Genomic DNA, 18,246 nt, shown 5'->3' on the forward strand with positions numbered 1-18,246 from the left:
AAGTGCTTCAGGGTCAGCTGCGGTCACATCATCCGGCACATACTTCACACCAGAGGTCCACCAAACAGCTTCGTGTGACTCTGTGGCGCAATGGTAGCGCGTCTGACTCCAGATCAGAAGGTTGTGTGTTCAAATCACATCAGGGTCATTACTGCACCTTTATAGGTTACTTCTGCCTGATGAAGAGCTAACATTATCGAAAAATTGGTCGTGCTCCTCACCAACCCTCCTGTGTTAACATATCCGAATATGATGCTTCAGGCCAGAGTTTGGAAGCAGGTCTTTATCAACATCAGAATGAGTTGATGACTCTATCACAGTAATCTGATTACTCTATCACAGTAATCTGATTACTCTCACCTCATTATTATAACCTGATTACAGTAATCCGAATACTGTAGACTGATTATTGAATGGTTAAGAATGGGGCGTGCCAGTCATGCGTCTGCACACCCCTCAGAAAGTAGTTAGTTGCACCCCCGGTACAGTCGATGAAACATCTCAGACATAAATCTGTAGAAGATGCGTTTCCGACCCGAGGCTCTGAGATGATGCTGAAGTTTGCAGTTACACTGAACTGGGTAGATGGAAAGTAAGAAAGAGTCTCTGCAGCAGAGAGTTTAGGTCATGGGCAGATTGGCTCCTTGATTATTTCCTGAGACCTGCAGCTGATTCTGTGACGCAATGGCAGTGGTTCAATAACACTTCTTTGTATGGAAACACACTTCTGTGTGTGAGAAGTTTTGTGGCTAAGCAGGAAGAGGTTGCATGGGTGGCTGCGCTAAAAATTCTTTCACCAGATGTTCATCAGCAGACAGATGTTAACCTACGCAACATCAGCCACTATCAAGTGTTTCATAGACTTATTACAGTAATAAGGTGAGAGTGATCAGATTACTGTAATCTGATTACTTTAAAAAACACTGTAATCAGATTACTTTTTAAAAGATTACTGTAATCTGATTACTTTTTAAAAGATTACAATAATCAGATTACTTTTTAAAGATTACTGTAATCTGATTACTTTTTAAAAGATTACTGTAATCTGATTACTTTTTAAAGATTACTGTAATCTGATTACTTTTTTAAAGATTACTGTAATCTGATTACTTTTTAAAAGATTACAGTAATCAGATTACTTTTTACAGATTACTGTAATCAGATTACTTTTTAAAGATTACTGTAATCTGATTACTTTTATAAGATTACTGTAATCTGATTACTTTTTTAAGATTACTGTAATCTGATTACTTTTTTAAAAATTACTGTATTCTGATTACTTTTTTAAAAAATCACTGTAATCTGATTACTTTCTGCGTGATAATGTTTCATATTTTCAACGTTATTTTTAACACTGGGTTTTCTGTTGTGTTCATATGAAAGCTGAATTTTTCATTACTGAATTAGTTAAGAAGTGTCAGCTAAGATTTATTTGCGAGACAGATACAGTCATGACAAGAGCTGCATCTGGCAGGCCAACGCCTGGATTAGGATATGGAAACATCTGAATACATGGACAGAGTATGTGGCCACAAATTAGACCTGTTGAGCTTTTTTCAGTAGTTATTTCTAAGTCATCACTGATATGTTTTCAGCCCAGTAACTCTGCTGGGTCTCCTGAAAACGGCCGCTGCGTTGGCCGGGAATCGAACCCGGGTCAACTGCTTGGAAGGCAGCTATGCTCACCACTATACCACCAACGCTCTGGAACTCCACATCTGGCCCATCTGGAGTGAGACTGACAGCTAAGTGCTTCAGGGTCAGCTGCGGTCACATCATCCGGCACATACTTCACACCAGAGGTCCACCAAACAGCTTCGTGTGACTCTGTGGCGCAATGGTAGCGCGTCTGACTCCAGATCAGAAGGTTGTGTGTTCAAATCACATCAGGGTCATTACTGCACCTTTATAGGTTACTTCTGCCTGATGAAGAGCTAACATTATCAAAAAAATTGGTCGTGCTCCTCACCAACCCTCCTGTGTTAACATATCCGAATATGATGCTTCAGGCCAGAGTTTGGAAGCAGGTCTTTATCAACATCAGAATGAGTTGATGACTCTATCACAGTAATCTGATTACTCTATCACAGTAATCTGATTACCCTCACCTCATTATTATCACCTGATTACAGTAATCCGAATACTGTAGACTGATTATTGAATGGTTAAGAATGGGGCGTGCCAGTCATGCGTCTGCACACCCCTCAGAAAGTAGTTAGTTGCACCCCCGGTACAGTCGATGAAACATCTCAGACATAAATCTGTAGAAGATGCGTTTCCGACCCGAGGCTCTGAGATGATGCTGAAGTTTGCAGTTACACTGAACTGGGTAGATGGAAAGTAAGAAAGAGTCTCTGCAGCAGAGAGTTTAGGTCATGGGCAGATTGGCTCCTTGATTATTTCCTGAGACCTGCAGCTGATTCTGTGACGCAATGGCAGTGGTTCAATAACACTTCTTTGTATGGAAACACACTTCTGTGTGTGAGAAGTTTTGTGGCTAAGCAGGAAGAGGTTGCATGGGTGGCTGCGCTAAAAATTCTTTCACCAGATGTTCATCAGCAGACAGATGTTAACCTACGCAACATCAGCCACTATCAAGTGTTTCATAGACTTATTACAGTAATAAGGTGAGAGTGATCAGATTACTGTAATCTAATTACTTTAAAAAACACTGTAATCAGATTACTTTTTAAAAGATTACTGTAATCTGATTACTTTTTAAAAGATTACAGTAATCAGATTACTTTTTAAAGATTACTGTAATCTGATTACTTTTTTAAAGATTACTGTAATCTGATTACTTTTTAAAAGATTACAGTAATCAGATTACTTTTTACAGATTACTGTAATCAGATTACTTTTTAAAGATTACTGTAATCTTATTACTTTTATAAGATTACTGTAATCTGATTACTTTTTTAAGATTACTGTAATCTGATTACTTTTTTAAAAATTACTGTATTCTGATTACTTTTTTAAAAAATCACTGTAATCTGATTACTTTCTGCGTGATAATGTTTCATATTTTCAACGTTATTTTTAACACTGGGTTTTCTGTTGTGTTCATATGAAAGCTGAATTTTTCATTACTGAATTAGTTAAGAAGTGTCAGCTAAGATTTATTTGCGAGACAGATACAGTCATGACAAGAGCTGCATCTGGCAGGCCAACGCCTGGATTAGGATATGGAAACATCTGAATACATGGACAGAGTATGTGGCCACAAATTAGACCTGTTGAGCTTTTTTCAGTAGTTATTTCTAAGTCATCACTGATATGTTTCCAGCCCAGTAACTCTGCTGGGTCTCCTGAAAACGGCCGCTGCGTTGGCCGGGAATCGAACCCGGGTCAACTGCTTGGAAGGCAGCTATGCTCACCACTATACCACCAACGCTCTGGAACTCCACATCTGGCCCATCTGGAGTGAGACAGCTAAGTGCTTCAGGGTCAGCTGCGGTCACATCATCCGGCCCATACTTCACACCAGAGGTCCACCAAACAGCTTCGTGTGACTCTGTGGCGCAATGGTAGCGCGTCTGACTCCAGATCAGAAGGTTGTGTGTTCAAATCACATCAGGGTCATTACTGCACCTTTATAGGTTACTTCTGCCTGATGAAGAGCTAACATTATCAAAAAAATTGGTCGTGCTCCTCACCAACCCTCCTGTGTTAACATATCCGAATATGATGCTTCAGGCCAGAGTTTGGAAGCAGGTCTTTATCAACATCAGAATGAGTTGATGACTCTATCACAGTAATCTGATTACTCTATCACAGTAATCTGATTACCCTCACCTCATTATTATCACCTGATTACAGTAATCCGAATACTGTAGACTGATTATTGAATGGTTAAGAATGGGGCGTGCCAGTCATGCGTCTGCACACCCCTCAGAAAGTAGTTAGTTGCACCCCCGGTACAGTCGATGAAACATCTCAGACATAAATCTGTAGAAGATGCGTTTCCGACCCGAGGCTCTGAGATGATGCTGAAGTTTGCAGTTACACTGAACTGGGTAGATGGAAAGTAAGAAAGAGTCTCTGCAGCAGAGAGTTTAGGTCATGGGCAGATTGGCTCCTTGATTATTTCCTGAGACCTGCAGCTGATTCTGTGACGCAATGGCAGTGGTTCAATAACACTTCTTTGTATGGAAACACACTTCTGTGTGTGAGAAGTTTTGTGGCTAAGCAGGAAGAGGTTGCATGGGTGGCTGCGCTAAAAATTCTTTCACCAGATGTTCATCAGCAGACAGATGTTAACCTACGCAACATCAGCCACTATCAAGTGTTTCATAGACTTATTACAGTAATAAGGTGAGAGTGATCAGATTACTGTAATCTAATTACTTTAAAAAACACTGTAATCAGATTACTTTTTAAAAGATTACTGTAATCTGATTACTTTTTAAAAGATTACAGTAATCAGATTACTTTTTAAAGATTACTGTAATCTGATTACTTTTTTAAAGATTACTGTAATCTGATTACTTTTTAAAAGATTACAGTAATCAGATTACTTTTTACAGATTACTGTAATCAGATTACTTTTTAAAGATTACTGTAATCTGATTACTTTTATAAGATTACTGTAATCTGATTACTTTTTTAAGATTACTGTAATCTGATTACTTTTTTAAAAATTACTGTATTCTGATTACTTTTTTAAAAAATCACTGTAATCTGATTACTTTCTGCGTGATAATGTTTCATATTTTCAACGTTATTTTTAACACTGGGTTTTCTGTTGTGTTCATATGAAAGCTGAATTTTTCATTACTGAATTAGTTAAGAAGTGTCAGCTAAGATTTATTTGCGAGACAGATACAGTCATGACAAGAGCTGCATCTGGCAGGCCAACGCCTGGATTAGGATATGGAAACATCTGAATACATGGACAGAGTATGTGGCCACAAATTAGACCTGTTGAGCTTTTTTCAGTAGTTATTTCTAAGTCATCACTGATATGTTTTCAGCCCAGTAACTCTGCTGGGTCTCCTGAAAACGGCCGCTGCGTTGGCCGGGAATCGAACCCGGGTCAACTGCTTGGAAGGCAGCTATGCTCACCACTATACCACCAACGCTCTGGAACTCCACATCTGGCCCATCTGGAGTGAGACAGCTAAGTGCTTCAGGGTCAGCTGCGGTCACATCATCCGGCCCATACTTCACACCAGAGGTCCACCAAACAGCTTCGTGTGACTCTGTGGCGCAATGGTAGCGCGTCTGACTCCAGATCAGAAGGTTGTGTGTTCAAATCACATCAGGGTCATTACTGCACCTTTATAGGTTACTTCTGCCTGATGAAGAGCTAACATTATCAAAAAAATTGGTCGTGCTCCTCACCAACCCTCCTGTGTTAACATATCCGAATATGATGCTTCAGGCCAGAGTTTGGAAGCAGGTCTTTATCAACATCAGAATGAGTTGATGACTCTATCACAGTAATCTGATTACTCTATCACAGTAATCTGATTACCCTCACCTCATTATTATCACCTGATTACAGTAATCCGAATACTGTAGACTGATTATTGAATGGTTAAGAATGGGGCGTGCCAGTCATGCGTCTGCACACCCCTCAGAAAGTAGTTAGTTGCACCCCCGGTACAGTCGATGAAACATCTCAGACATAAATCTGTAGAAGATGCGTTTCCGACCCGAGGCTCTGAGATGATGCTGAAGTTTGCAGTTACACTGAACTGGGTAGATGGAAAGTAAGAAAGAGTCTCTGCAGCAGAGAGTTTAGGTCATGGGCAGATTGGCTCCTTGATTATTTCCTGAGACCTGCAGCTGATTCTGTGACGCAATGGCAGTGGTTCAATAACACTTCTTTGTATGGAAACACACTTCTGTGTGTGAGAAGTTTTGTGGCTAAGCAGGAAGAGGTTGCATGGGTGGCTGCGCTAGAAATTCTTTCACCAGATGTTCATCAGCAGACAGATGTTAACCTACGCAACATCAGCCACTATCAAGTGTTTCATAGACTTATTACAGTAATAAGGTGAGAGTGATCAGATTACTGTAATCTAATTACTTTAAAAAACACTGTAATCTGATTACTTTTTAAAAGATTACAGTAATCAGATTACTTTTTAAAGATTACTGTAATCTGATTACTTTTTTAAAGATTACTGTAATCTGATTACTTTTTAAAAGATTACAGTAATCAGATTACTTTTTACAGATTACTGTAATCAGATTACTTTTTAAAGATTACTGTAATCTGATTACTTTTTAAAGATTACTGTAATCTGATTACTTTTTTAAGATTACTGTAATCTGATTACTTTTTTAAAAATTACTGTATTCTGATTACTTTTTTTAAAAATCACTGTAATCTGATTACTTTCTGCGTGATAATGTTTCATATTTTCAACGTTATTTTTAACACTGGGTTTTCTGTTGTGTTCATATGAAAGCTGAATTTTTCATTACTGAATTAGTTAAGAAGTGTCAGCTAAGATTTATTTGCGAGACAGATACAGTCATGACAAGAGCTGCATCTGGCAGGCCAACGCCTGGATTAGGATATGGAAACATCTGAATACATGGACAGAGTATGTGGCCACAAATTAGACCTGTTGAGCTTTTTTCAGTAGTTATTTCTAAGTCATCACTGATATGTTTTCAGCCCAGTAACTCTGCTGGGTCTCCTGAAAACGGCCGCTGCGTTGGCCGGGAATCGAACCCGGGTCAACTGCTTGGAAGGCAGCTATGCTCACCACTATACCACCAACGCTCTGGAACTCCACATCTGGCCCATCTGGAGTGAGACTGACAGCTAAGTGCTTCAGGGTCAGCTGCGGTCACATCATCCGGCACATACTTCACACCAGAGGTCCACCAAACAGCTTCGTGTGACTCTGTGGCGCAATGGTAGCGCGTCTGACTCCAGATCAGAAGGTTGTGTGTTCAAATCACATCAGGGTCATTACTGCACCTTTATAGGTTACTTCTGCCTGATGAAGAGCTAACATTATCAAAAAAATTGGTCGTGCTCCTCACCAACCCTCCTGTGTTAACATATCCGAATATGATGCTTCAGGCCAGAGTTTGGAAGCAGGTCTTTATCAACATCAGAATGAGTTGATGACTCTATCACAGTAATCTGATTACTCTATCACAGTAATCTGATTACCCTCACCTCATTATTATCACCTGATTACAGTAATCCGAATACTGTAGACTGATTATTGAATGGTTAAGAATGGGGCGTGCCAGTCATGCGTCTGCACACCCCTCAGAAAGTAGTTAGTTGCACCCCCGGTACAGTCGATGAAACATCTCAGACATAAATCTGTAGAAGATGCGTTTCCGACCCGAGGCTCTGAGATGATGCTGAAGTTTGCAGTTACACTGAACTGGGTAGATGGAAAGTAAGAAAGAGTCTCTGCAGCAGAGAGTTTAGGTCATGGGCAGATTGGCTCCTTGATTATTTCCTGAGACCTGCAGCTGATTCTGTGACGCAATGGCAGTGGTTCAATAACACTTCTTTGTATGGAAACACACTTCTGTGTGTGAGAAGTTTTGTGGCTAAGCAGGAAGAGGTTGCATGGGTGGCTGCGCTAGAAATTCTTTCACCAGATGTTCATCAGCAGACAGATGTTAACCTACGCAACATCAGCCACTATCAAGTGTTTCATAGACTTATTACAGTAATAAGGTGAGAGTGATCAGATTACTGTAATCTGATTACTTTAAAAAACACTGTAATCAGATTACTTTTTAAAAGATTACTGTAATCTGATTACTTTTTAAAAGATTACAGTAATCAGATTACTTTTTAAAGATTACTGTAATCTGATTACTTTTTTAAAGATTACTGTAATCTGATTACTTTTTAAAAGATTACAGTAATCAGATTACTTTTTACAGATTACTGTAATCAGATTACTTTTTAAAGATTACTGTAATCTGATTACTTTTTAAAAGATTACAGTAATCAGATTACTTTTTACAGATTACTGTAATCAGATTACTTTTTAAAGATTACTGTAATCTTATTACTTTTATAAGATTACTGTAATCTGATTACTTTTTTAAGATTACTGTAATCTGATTACTTTTTTAAAAATTACTGTATTCTGATTACTTTTTTAAAAAATCACTGTAATCTGATTACTTTCTGCGTGATAATGTTTCATATTTTCAACGTTATTTTTAACACTGGGTTTTCTGTTGTGTTCATATGAAAGCTGAATTTTTCATTACTGAATTAGTTAAGAAGTGTCAGCTAAGATTTATTTGCGAGACAGATACAGTCATGACAAGAGCTGCATCTGGCAGGCCAACGCCTGGATTAGGATATGGAAACATCTGAATACATGGACAGAGTATGTGGCCACAAATTAGACCTGTTGAGCTTTTTTCAGTAGTTATTTCTAAGTCATCACTGATATGTTTTCAGCCCAGTAACTCTGCTGGGTCTCCTGAAAACGGCCGCTGCGTTGGCCGGGAATCGAACCCGGGTCAACTGCTTGGAAGGCAGCTATGCTCACCACTATACCACCAACGCTCTGGAACTCCACATCTGGCCCATCTGGAGTGAGACAGCTAAGTGCTTCAGGGTCAGCTGCGGTCACATCATCCGGCACATACTTCACACCAGAGGTCCACCAAACAGCTTCGTGTGACTCTGTGGCGCAATGGTAGCGCGTCTGACTCCAGATCAGAAGGTTGTGTGTTCAAATCACATCAGGGTCATTACTGCACCTTTATAGGTTACTTCTGCCTGATGAAGAGCTAACATTATCAAAAAAATTGGTCGTGCTCCTCACCAACCCTCCTGTGTTAACATATCCGAATATGATGCTTCAGGCCAGAGTTTGGAAGCAGGTCTTTATCAACATCAGAATGAGTTGATGACTCTATCACAGTAATCTGATTACTCTATCACAGTAATCTGATTACCCTCACCTCATTATTATCACCTGATTACAGTAATCCGAATACTGTAGACTGATTATTGAATGGTTAAGAATGGGGCGTGCCAGTCATGCGTCTGCACACCCCTCAGAAAGTAGTTAGTTGCACCCCCGGTACAGTCGATGAAACATCTCAGACATAAATCTGTAGAAGATGCGTTTCCGACCCGAGGCTCTGAGATGATGCTGAAGTTTGCAGTTACACTGAACTGGGTAGATGGAAAGTAAGAAAGAGTCTCTGCAGCAGAGAGTTTAGGTCATGGGCAGATTGGCTCCTTGATTATTTCCTGAGACCTGCAGCTGATTCTGTGACGCAATGGCAGTGGTTCAATAACACTTCTTTGTATGGAAACACACTTCTGTGTGTGAGAAGTTTTGTGGCTAAGCAGGAAGAGGTTGCATGGGTGGCTGCGCTAAAAATTCTTTCACCAGATGTTCATCAGCAGACAGATGTTAACCTACGCAACATCAGCCACTATCAAGTGTTTCATAGACTTATTACAGTAATAAGGTGAGAGTGATCAGATTACTGTAATCTAATTACTTTAAAAAACACTGTAATCAGATTACTTTTTAAAAGATTACTGTAATCTGATTACTTTTTAAAAGATTACAGTAATCAGATTACTTTTTAAAGATTACTGTAATCTGATTACTTTTTTAAAGATTACTGTAATCTGATTACTTTTTAAAAGATTACAGTAATCAGATTACTTTTTACAGATTACTGTAATCAGATTACTTTTTAAAGATTACTGTAATCTGATTACTTTTATAAGATTACTGTAATCTGATTACTTTTTTAAGATTACTGTAATCTGATTACTTTTTTAAAAATTACTGTATTCTGATTACTTTTTTAAAAAATCACTGTAATCTGATTACTTTCTGCGTGATAATGTTTCATATTTTCAACGTTATTTTTAACACTGGGTTTTCTGTTGTGTTCATATGAAAGCTGAATTTTTCATTACTGAATTAGTTAAGAAGTGTCAGCTAAGATTTATTTGCGAGACAGATACAGTCATGACAAGAGCTGCATCTGGCAGGCCAACGCCTGGATTAGGATATGGAAACATCTGAATACATGGACAGAGTATGTGGCCACAAATTAGACCTGTTGAGCTTTTTTCAGTAGTTATTTCTAAGTCATCACTGATATGTTTTCAGCCCAGTAACTCTGCTGGGTCTCCTGAAAACGGCCGCTGCGTTGGCCGGGAATCGAACCCGGGTCAACTGCTTGGAAGGCAGCTATGCTCACCACTATACCACCAACGCTCTGGAACTCCACATCTGGCCCATCTGGAGTGAGACAGCTAAGTGCTTCAGGGTCAGCTGCGGTCACATCATCCGGCCCATACTTCACACCAGAGGTCCACCAAACAGCTTCGTGTGACTCTGTGGCGCAATGGTAGCGCGTCTGACTCCAGATCAGAAGGTTGTGTGTTCAAATCACATCAGGGTCATTACTGCACCTTTATAGGTTACTTCTGCCTGATGAAGAGCTAACATTATCAAAAAAATTGGTCGTGCTCCTCACCAACCCTCCTGTGTTAACATATCCGAATATGATGCTTCAGGCCAGAGTTTGGAAGCAGGTCTTTATCAACATCAGAATGAGTTGATGACTCTATCACAGTAATCTGATTACTCTATCACAGTAATCTGATTACCCTCACCTCATTATTATCACCTGATTACAGTAATCCGAATACTGTAGACTGATTATTGAATGGTTAAGAATGGGGCGTGCCAGTCATGCGTCTGCACACCCCTCAGAAAGTAGTTAGTTGCACCCCCGGTACAGTCGATGAAACATCTCAGACATAAATCTGTAGAAGATGCGTTTCCGACCCGAGGCTCTGAGATGATGCTGAAGTTTGCAGTTACACTGAACTGGGTAGATGGAAAGTAAGAAAGAGTCTCTGCAGCAGAGAGTTTAGGTCATGGGCAGATTGGCTCCTTGATTATTTCCTGAGACCTGCAGCTGATTCTGTGACGCAATGGCAGTGGTTCAATAACACTTCTTTGTATGGAAACACACTTCTGTGTGTGAGAAGTTTTGTGGCTAAGCAGGAAGAGGTTGCATGGGTGGCTGCGCTAGAAATTCTTTCACCAGATGTTCATCAGCAGACAGATGTTAACCTACGCAACATCAGCCACTATCAAGTGTTTCATAGACTTATTACAGTAATAAGGTGAGAGTGATCAGATTACTGTAATCTAATTACTTTAAAAAACACTGTAATCTGATTACTTTTTAAAAGATTACAGTAATCAGATTACTTTTTAAAGATTACTGTAATCTGATTACTTTTTTAAAGATTACTGTAATCTGATTACTTTTTAAAAGATTACAGTAATCAGATTACTTTTTACAGATTACTGTAATCAGATTACTTTTTAAAGATTACTGTAATCTGATTACTTTTATAAGATTACTGTAATCTGATTACTTTTTTAAGATTACTGTAATCTGATTACTTTTTTAAAAATTACTGTATTCTGATTACTTTTTTAAAAAATCACTGTAATCTGATTACTTTCTGCGTGATAATGTTTCATATTTTCAACGTTATTTTTAACACTGGGTTTTCTGTTGTGTTCATATGAAAGCTGAATTTTTCATTACTGAATTAGTTAAGAAGTGTCAGCTAAGATTTATTTGCGAGACAGATACAGTCATGACAAGAGCTGCATCTGGCAGGCCAACGCCTGGATTAGGATATGGAAACATCTGAATACATGGACAGAGTATGTGGCCACAAATTAGACCTGTTGAGCTTTTTTCAGTAGTTATTTCTAAGTCATCACTGATATGTTTTCAGCCCAGTAACTCTGCTGGGTCTCCTGAAAACGGCCGCTGCGTTGGCCGGGAATCGAACCCGGGTCAACTGCTTGGAAGGCAGCTATGCTCACCACTATACCACCAACGCTCTGGAACTCCACATCTGGCCCATCTGGAGTGAGACTGACAGCTAAGTGCTTCAGGGTCAGCTGCGGTCACATCATCCGGCACATACTTCACACCAGAGGTCCACCAAACAGCTTCGTGTGCCTCTGTGGCGCAATGGTAGCGCGTCTGACTCCAGATCAGAAGGTTGTGTGTTCAAATCACATCAGGGTCATTACTGCACCTTTATAGGTTACTTCTGCCTGATGAAGAGCTAACATTATCGAAAAATTGGTCGTGCTCCTCACCAACCCTCCTGTGTTAACATATCCGAATATGATGCTTCAGGCCAGAGTTTGGAAGCAGGTCTTTATCAACATCAGAATGAGTTGATGACTCTATCACAGTAATCTGATTACTCTATCACAGTAATCTGATTACCCTCACCTCATTATTATCACCTGATTACAGTAATCCGAATACTGTAGACTGATTATTGAATGGTTAAGAATGGGGCGTGCCAGTCATGCGTCTGCACACCCCTCAGAAAGTAGTTAGTTGCACCCCCGGTACAGTCGATGAAACATCTCAGACATAAATCTGTAGAAGATGCGTTTCCGACCCGAGGCTCTGAGATGATGCTGAAGTTTGCAGTTACACTGAACTGGGTAGATGGAAAGTAAGAAAGAGTCTCTGCAGCAGAGAGTTTAGGTCATGGGCAGATTGGCTCCTTGATTATTTCCTGAGACCTGCAGCTGATTCTGTGACGCAATGGCAGTGGTTCAATAACACTTCTTTGTATGGAAACACACTTCTGTGTGTGAGAAGTTTTGTGGCTAAGCAGGAAGAGGTTGCATGGGTGGCTGCGCTAAAAATTCTTTCACCAGATGTTCATCAGCAGACAGATGTTAACCTACGCAACATCAGCCACTATCAAGTGTTTCATAGACTTATTACAGTAATAAGGTGAGAGTGATCAGATTACTGTAATCTGATTACTTTAAAAAACACTGTAATCAGATTACTTTTTAAAAGATTACTGTAATCTGATTACTTTTTAAAAGATTACAATAATCAGATTACTTTTTAAAGATTACTGTAATCTGATTACTTTTTTAAAGATTACTGTAATCTGATTACTTTTTAAAGATTACTGTAATCTGATTACTTTTTTAAAGATTACTGTAATCAGATTACTTTTTAAAGATTACTGTAATCTGATTACTTTTATAAGATTACTGTAATCTGATTACTTTTTTAAGATTACTGTAATCTGATTACTTTTTTAAAAATTACTGTATTCTGATTACTTTTTTAAAAAATCACTGTAATCTGATTACTTTCTGCGTGATAATGTTTCATATTTTCAACGTTATTTTTAACACTGGGTTTTCTGTTGTGTTCATATGAAAGCTGAATTTTTCATTACTGAATTAGTTAAGAAGTGTCAGCTAAGATTTATTTGCGAGACAGATACAGTCATGACAAGAGCTGCATCTGGCAGGCCAACGCCTGGATTAGGATATGGAAACATCTGAATACATGGACAGAGTATGTGGCCACAAATTAGACCTGTTGAGCTTTTTTCAGTAGTTATTTCTAAGTCATCACTGATATGTTTTCAGCCCAGTAACTCTGCTGGGTCTCCTGAAAACGGCCGCTGCGTTGGCCGGGAATCGAACCCGGGTCAACTGCTTGGAAGGCAGCTATGCTCACCACTATACCACCAACGCTCTGGAACTCCACATCTGGCCCATCTGGAGTGAGACAGCTAAGTGCTTCAGGGTCAGCTGCGGTCACATCATCCGGCCCATACTTCACACCAGAGGTCCACCAAACAGCTTCGTGTGACTCTGTGGCGCAATGGTAGCGCGTCTGACTCCAGATCAGAAGGTTGTGTGTTCAAATCACATCAGGGTCATTACTGCACCTTTATAGGTTACTTCTGCCTGATGAAGAGCTAACATTATCAAAAAAATTGGTCGTGCTCCTCACCAACCCTCCTGTGTTAACATATCCGAATATGATGCTTCAGGCCAGAGTTTGGAAGCAGGTCTTTATCAACATCAGAATGAGTTGATGACTCTATCACAGTAATCTGATTACTCTATCACAGTAATCTGATTACCCTCACCTCATTATTATCACCTGATTACAGTAATCCGAATACTGTAGACTGATTATTGAATGGTTAAGAATGGGGCGTGCCAGTCATGCGTCTGCACACCCCTCAGAAAGTAGTTAGTTGCACCCCCGGTACAGTCGATGAAACATCTCAGACATAAATCTGTAGAAGATGCGTTTCCGACCCGAGGCTCTGAGATGATGCTGAAGTTTGCAGTTACACTGAACTGGGTAGATGGAAAGTAAGAAAGAGTCTCTGCAGCAGAGAGTTTAGGTCATGGGCAGATTGGCTCCTTGATTATTTCCTGAGACCTGCAGCTGATTCTGTGACGCAATGGCAGTGGTTCAATAACACTTCTTTGTATGGAAACACACTTCTGTGTGTGAGAAGTTTTGTGGCTAAGCAGGAAGAGGTTGCATGGGTGGCTGCGCTAGAAATTCTTTCACCAGATGTTCATCAGCAGACAGATGTTAACCTACGCAACATCAGCCACTATCAAGTGTTTCATAGACTTATTACAGTAATAAGGTGAGAGTGATCAGATTACTGTAATCTAATTACTTTAAAAAACACTGTAATCTGATTACTTTTTAAAAGATTACAGTAATCAGATTACTTTTTAAAGATTACTGTAATCTGATTACTTTTTTAAAGATTACTGTAATCTGATTACTTTTTAAAAGATTACAGTAATCAGATTACTTTTTACAGATTACTGTAATCAGATTACTTTTTAAAGATTACTGTAATCTGATTACTTTTATAAGATTACTGTAATCTGATTACTTTTTTAAGATTACTGTAATCTGATTACTTTTTTAAAAATTACTGTATTCTGATTACTTTTTTAAAAAATCACTGTAATCTGATTACTTTCTGCGTGATAATGTTTCATATTTTCAACGTTATTTTTAACACTGGGTTTTCTGTTGTGTTCATATGAAAGCTGAATTTTTCATTACTGAATTAGTTAAGAAGTGTCAGCTAAGATTTATTTGCGAGACAGATACAGTCATGACAAGAGCTGCATCTGGCAGGCCAACGCCTGGATTAGGATATGGAAACATCTGAATACATGGACAGAGTATGTGGCCACAAATTAGACCTGTTGAGCTTTTTTCAGTAGTTATTTCTAAGTCATCACTGATATGTTTTCAGCCCAGTAACTCTGCTGGGTCTCCTGAAAACGGCCGCTGCGTTGGCCGGGAATCGAACCCGGGTCAACTGCTTGGAAGGCAGCTATGCTCACCACTATACCACCAACGCTCTGGAACTCCACATCTGGCCCATCTGGAGTGAGACTGACAGCTAAGTGCTTCAGGGTCAGCTGCGGTCACATCATCCGGCACATACTTCACACCAGAGGTCCACCAAACAGCTTCGTGTGACTCTGTGGCGCAATGGTAGCGCGTCTGACTCCAGATCAGAAGGTTGTGTGTTCAAATCACATCAGGGTCATTACTGCACCTTTATAGGTTACTTCTGCCTGATGAAGAGCTAACATTATCAAAAAAATTGGTCGTGCTCCTCACCAACCCTCCTGTGTTAACATATCCGAATATGATGCTTCAGGCCAGAGTTTGGAAGCAGGTCTTTATCAACATCAGAATGAGTTGATGACTCTATCACAGTAATCTGATTACTCTTTCACAGTAATCTGATTACCCTCACCTCATTATTATCACCTGATTACAGTAATCCGAATACTGTAGACTGATTATTGAATGGTTAAGAATGGGGCGTGCCAGTCATGCGTCTGCACACCCCTCAGAAAGTAGTTAGTTGCACCCCCGGTACAGTCGATGAAACATCTCAGACATAAATCTGTAGAAGATGCGTTTCCGACCCGAGGCTCTGAGATGATGCTGAAGTTTGCAGTTACACTGAACTGGGTAGATGGAAAGTAAGAAAGAGTCTCTGCAGCAGAGAGTTTAGGTCATGGGCAGATTGGCTCCTTGATTATTTCCTGAGACCTGCAGCTGATTCTGTGACGCAATGGCAGTGGTTCAATAACACTTCTTTGTATGGAAACACACTTCTGTGTGTGAGAAGTTTTGTGGCTAAGCAGGAAGAGGTTGCATGGGTGGCTGCGCTAGAAATTCTTTCACCAGATGTTCATCAGCAGACAGATGTTAACCTACGCAACATCAGCCACTATCAAGTGTTTCATAGACTTATTACAGTAATAAGGTGAGAGTGATCAGATTACTGTAATCTGATTACTTTAAAAAACACTGTAATCAGATTACTTTTTAAAAGATTACTGTAATCTGATTACTTTTTAAAAGATTACAGTAATCAGATTACTTTTTAAAGATTACTGTAATCTGATTACTTTTTTAAAGATTACTGTAATCTGATTACTTTTTAAAAGATTACAGTAATCAGATTACTTTTTACAGATTACTGTAATCAGATTACTTTTTAAAGATTACTGTAATCTGATTACTTTTTAAAAGATTACAGTAATCAGATTACTTTTTACAGATTACTGTAATCAGATTACTTTTTAAAGATTACTGTAATCTTATTACTTTTATAAGATTACTGTAATCTGATTACTTTTTTAAGATTACTGTAATCTGATTACTTTTTTAAAAATTACTGTATTCTGATTACTTTTTTAAAAAATCACTGTAATCTGATTACTTTCTGCGTGATAATGTTTCATATTTTCAACGTTATTTTTAACACTGGGTTTTCTGTTGTGTTCATATGAAAGCTGAATTTTTCATTACTGAATTAGTTAAGAAGTGTCAGCTAAGATTTATTTGCGAGACAGATACAGTCATGACAAGAGCTGCATCTGGCAGGCCAACGCCTGGATTAGGATATGGAAACATCTGAATACATGGACAGAGTATGTGGCCACAAATTAGACCTGTTGAGCTTTTTTCAGTAGTTATTTCTAAGTCATCACTGATATGTTTTCAGCCCAGTAACTCTGCTGGGTCTCCTGAAAACGGCCGCTGCGTTGGCCGGGAATCGAACCCGGGTCAACTGCTTGGAAGGCAGCTATGCTCACCACTATACCACCAACGCTCTGGAACTCCACATCTGGCCCATCTGGAGTGAGACAGCTAAGTGCTTCAGGGTCAGCTGCGGTCACATCATCCGGCCCATACTTCACACCAGAGGTCCACCAAACAGCTTCGTGTGACTCTGTGGCGCAATGGTAGCGCGTCTGACTCCAGATCAGAAGGTTGTGTGTTCAAATCACATCAGGGTCATTACTGCACCTTTATAGGTTACTTCTGCCTGATGAAGAGCTAACATTATCAAAAAAATTGGTCGTGCTCCTCACCAACCCTCCTGTGTTAACATATCCGAATATGATGCTTCAGGCCAGAGTTTGGAAGCAGGTCTTTATCAACATCAGAATGAGTTGATGACTCTATCACAGTAATCTGATTACTCTATCACAGTAATCTGATTACCCTCACCTCATTATTATCACCTGATTACAGTAATCCGAATACTGTAGACTGATTATTGAATGGTTAAGAATGGGGCGTGCCAGTCATGCGTCTGCACACCCCTCAGAAAGTAGTTAGTTGCACCCCCGGTACAGTCGATGAAACATCTCAGACATAAATCTGTAGAAGATGCGTTTCCGACCCGAGGCTCTGAGATGATGCTGAAGTTTGCAGTTACACTGAACTGGGTAGATGGAAAGTAAGAAAGAGTCTCTGCAGCAGAGAGTTTAGGTCATGGGCAGATTGGCTCCTTGATTATTTCCTGAGACCTGCAGCTGATTCTGTGACGCAATGGCAGTGGTTCAATAACACTTCTTTGTATGGAAACACACTTCTGTGTGTGAGAAGTTTTGTGGCTAAGCAGGAAGAGGTTGCATGGGTGGCTGCGCTAAAAATTCTTTCACCAGATGTTCATCAGCAGACAGATGTTAACCTACGCAACATCAGCCACTATCAAGTGTTTCATAGACTTATTACAGTAATAAGGTGAGAGTGATCAGATTACTGTAATCTAATTACTTTAAAAAACACTGTAATCAGATTACTTTTTAAAAGATTACTGTAATCTGATTACTTTTTAAAAGATTACAGTAATCAGATTACTTTTTAAAGATTACTGTAATCTGATTACTTTTTTAAAGATTACTGTAATCTGATTACTTTTTAAAAGATTACAGTAATCAGATTACTTTTTACAGATTACTGTAATCAGATTACTTTTTAAAGATTACTGTAATCTGATTACTTTTATAAGATTACTGTAATCTGATTACTTTTTTAAGATTACTGTAATCTGATTACTTTTTTAAAAATTACTGTATTCTGATT

At 39.2% G+C, this 18,246-nt stretch overlaps 21 non-coding genes across 21 annotated transcripts; 11 read left to right on the forward strand and 10 right to left on the reverse strand.

The window, feature by feature from the left end:
• The first annotated feature begins 76 nt into the window (after positions 1-76).
• Positions 77-148, forward strand: trnaw-cca (transfer RNA tryptophan (anticodon CCA)). The gene has a single exon. It is a non-coding gene; the product is annotated as a tRNA-Trp (tRNA).
• A 1,483-nt stretch (positions 149-1,631) lies between these two features.
• Positions 1,632-1,703, reverse strand: trnag-ucc (transfer RNA glycine (anticodon UCC)). The gene has a single exon. It is a non-coding gene; the product is annotated as a tRNA-Gly (tRNA).
• Positions 1,704-1,823: 120 nt separating this feature from the next.
• trnaw-cca (transfer RNA tryptophan (anticodon CCA)) lies at positions 1,824-1,895 on the forward strand. The gene has a single exon. It is a non-coding gene; the product is annotated as a tRNA-Trp (tRNA).
• Positions 1,896-3,322: 1,427 nt separating this feature from the next.
• trnag-ucc (transfer RNA glycine (anticodon UCC)) lies at positions 3,323-3,394 on the reverse strand. The gene has a single exon. It is a non-coding gene; the product is annotated as a tRNA-Gly (tRNA).
• Positions 3,395-3,510: 116 nt separating this feature from the next.
• Positions 3,511-3,582, forward strand: trnaw-cca (transfer RNA tryptophan (anticodon CCA)). The gene has a single exon. It is a non-coding gene; the product is annotated as a tRNA-Trp (tRNA).
• A 1,427-nt stretch (positions 3,583-5,009) lies between these two features.
• On the reverse strand, positions 5,010-5,081 carry trnag-ucc (transfer RNA glycine (anticodon UCC)). Its single transcript has one exon. It is a non-coding gene; the product is annotated as a tRNA-Gly (tRNA).
• A 116-nt stretch (positions 5,082-5,197) lies between these two features.
• Positions 5,198-5,269, forward strand: trnaw-cca (transfer RNA tryptophan (anticodon CCA)). Its single transcript has one exon. It is a non-coding gene; the product is annotated as a tRNA-Trp (tRNA).
• Positions 5,270-6,667: 1,398 nt separating this feature from the next.
• Positions 6,668-6,739, reverse strand: trnag-ucc (transfer RNA glycine (anticodon UCC)). Its single transcript has one exon. It is a non-coding gene; the product is annotated as a tRNA-Gly (tRNA).
• Positions 6,740-6,859: 120 nt separating this feature from the next.
• trnaw-cca (transfer RNA tryptophan (anticodon CCA)) lies at positions 6,860-6,931 on the forward strand. The gene has a single exon. It is a non-coding gene; the product is annotated as a tRNA-Trp (tRNA).
• A 1,512-nt stretch (positions 6,932-8,443) lies between these two features.
• On the reverse strand, positions 8,444-8,515 carry trnag-ucc (transfer RNA glycine (anticodon UCC)). Its single transcript has one exon. It is a non-coding gene; the product is annotated as a tRNA-Gly (tRNA).
• Positions 8,516-8,631: 116 nt separating this feature from the next.
• On the forward strand, positions 8,632-8,703 carry trnaw-cca (transfer RNA tryptophan (anticodon CCA)). The gene has a single exon. It is a non-coding gene; the product is annotated as a tRNA-Trp (tRNA).
• Positions 8,704-10,130: 1,427 nt separating this feature from the next.
• On the reverse strand, positions 10,131-10,202 carry trnag-ucc (transfer RNA glycine (anticodon UCC)). The gene has a single exon. It is a non-coding gene; the product is annotated as a tRNA-Gly (tRNA).
• A 116-nt stretch (positions 10,203-10,318) lies between these two features.
• Positions 10,319-10,390, forward strand: trnaw-cca (transfer RNA tryptophan (anticodon CCA)). Its single transcript has one exon. It is a non-coding gene; the product is annotated as a tRNA-Trp (tRNA).
• Positions 10,391-11,788: 1,398 nt separating this feature from the next.
• trnag-ucc (transfer RNA glycine (anticodon UCC)) lies at positions 11,789-11,860 on the reverse strand. Its single transcript has one exon. It is a non-coding gene; the product is annotated as a tRNA-Gly (tRNA).
• A 120-nt stretch (positions 11,861-11,980) lies between these two features.
• trnaw-cca (transfer RNA tryptophan (anticodon CCA)) lies at positions 11,981-12,052 on the forward strand. The gene has a single exon. It is a non-coding gene; the product is annotated as a tRNA-Trp (tRNA).
• A 1,426-nt stretch (positions 12,053-13,478) lies between these two features.
• On the reverse strand, positions 13,479-13,550 carry trnag-ucc (transfer RNA glycine (anticodon UCC)). The gene has a single exon. It is a non-coding gene; the product is annotated as a tRNA-Gly (tRNA).
• Positions 13,551-13,666: 116 nt separating this feature from the next.
• trnaw-cca (transfer RNA tryptophan (anticodon CCA)) lies at positions 13,667-13,738 on the forward strand. The gene has a single exon. It is a non-coding gene; the product is annotated as a tRNA-Trp (tRNA).
• Positions 13,739-15,136: 1,398 nt separating this feature from the next.
• trnag-ucc (transfer RNA glycine (anticodon UCC)) lies at positions 15,137-15,208 on the reverse strand. The gene has a single exon. It is a non-coding gene; the product is annotated as a tRNA-Gly (tRNA).
• A 120-nt stretch (positions 15,209-15,328) lies between these two features.
• On the forward strand, positions 15,329-15,400 carry trnaw-cca (transfer RNA tryptophan (anticodon CCA)). The gene has a single exon. It is a non-coding gene; the product is annotated as a tRNA-Trp (tRNA).
• A 1,512-nt stretch (positions 15,401-16,912) lies between these two features.
• trnag-ucc (transfer RNA glycine (anticodon UCC)) lies at positions 16,913-16,984 on the reverse strand. The gene has a single exon. It is a non-coding gene; the product is annotated as a tRNA-Gly (tRNA).
• A 116-nt stretch (positions 16,985-17,100) lies between these two features.
• Positions 17,101-17,172, forward strand: trnaw-cca (transfer RNA tryptophan (anticodon CCA)). Its single transcript has one exon. It is a non-coding gene; the product is annotated as a tRNA-Trp (tRNA).
• The last annotated feature ends 1,074 nt before the right edge of the window (positions 17,173-18,246 follow it).

Source organism: Leuresthes tenuis, unplaced genomic scaffold (genome assembly GCF_036924035.1).
Source record: "Leuresthes tenuis unplaced genomic scaffold, fLeuTen1.0.hap1 SCAF_18, whole genome shotgun sequence".
In the NCBI taxonomy this organism is placed as follows: domain Eukaryota; kingdom Metazoa; phylum Chordata; class Actinopteri; order Atheriniformes; family Atherinopsidae; genus Leuresthes; species Leuresthes tenuis.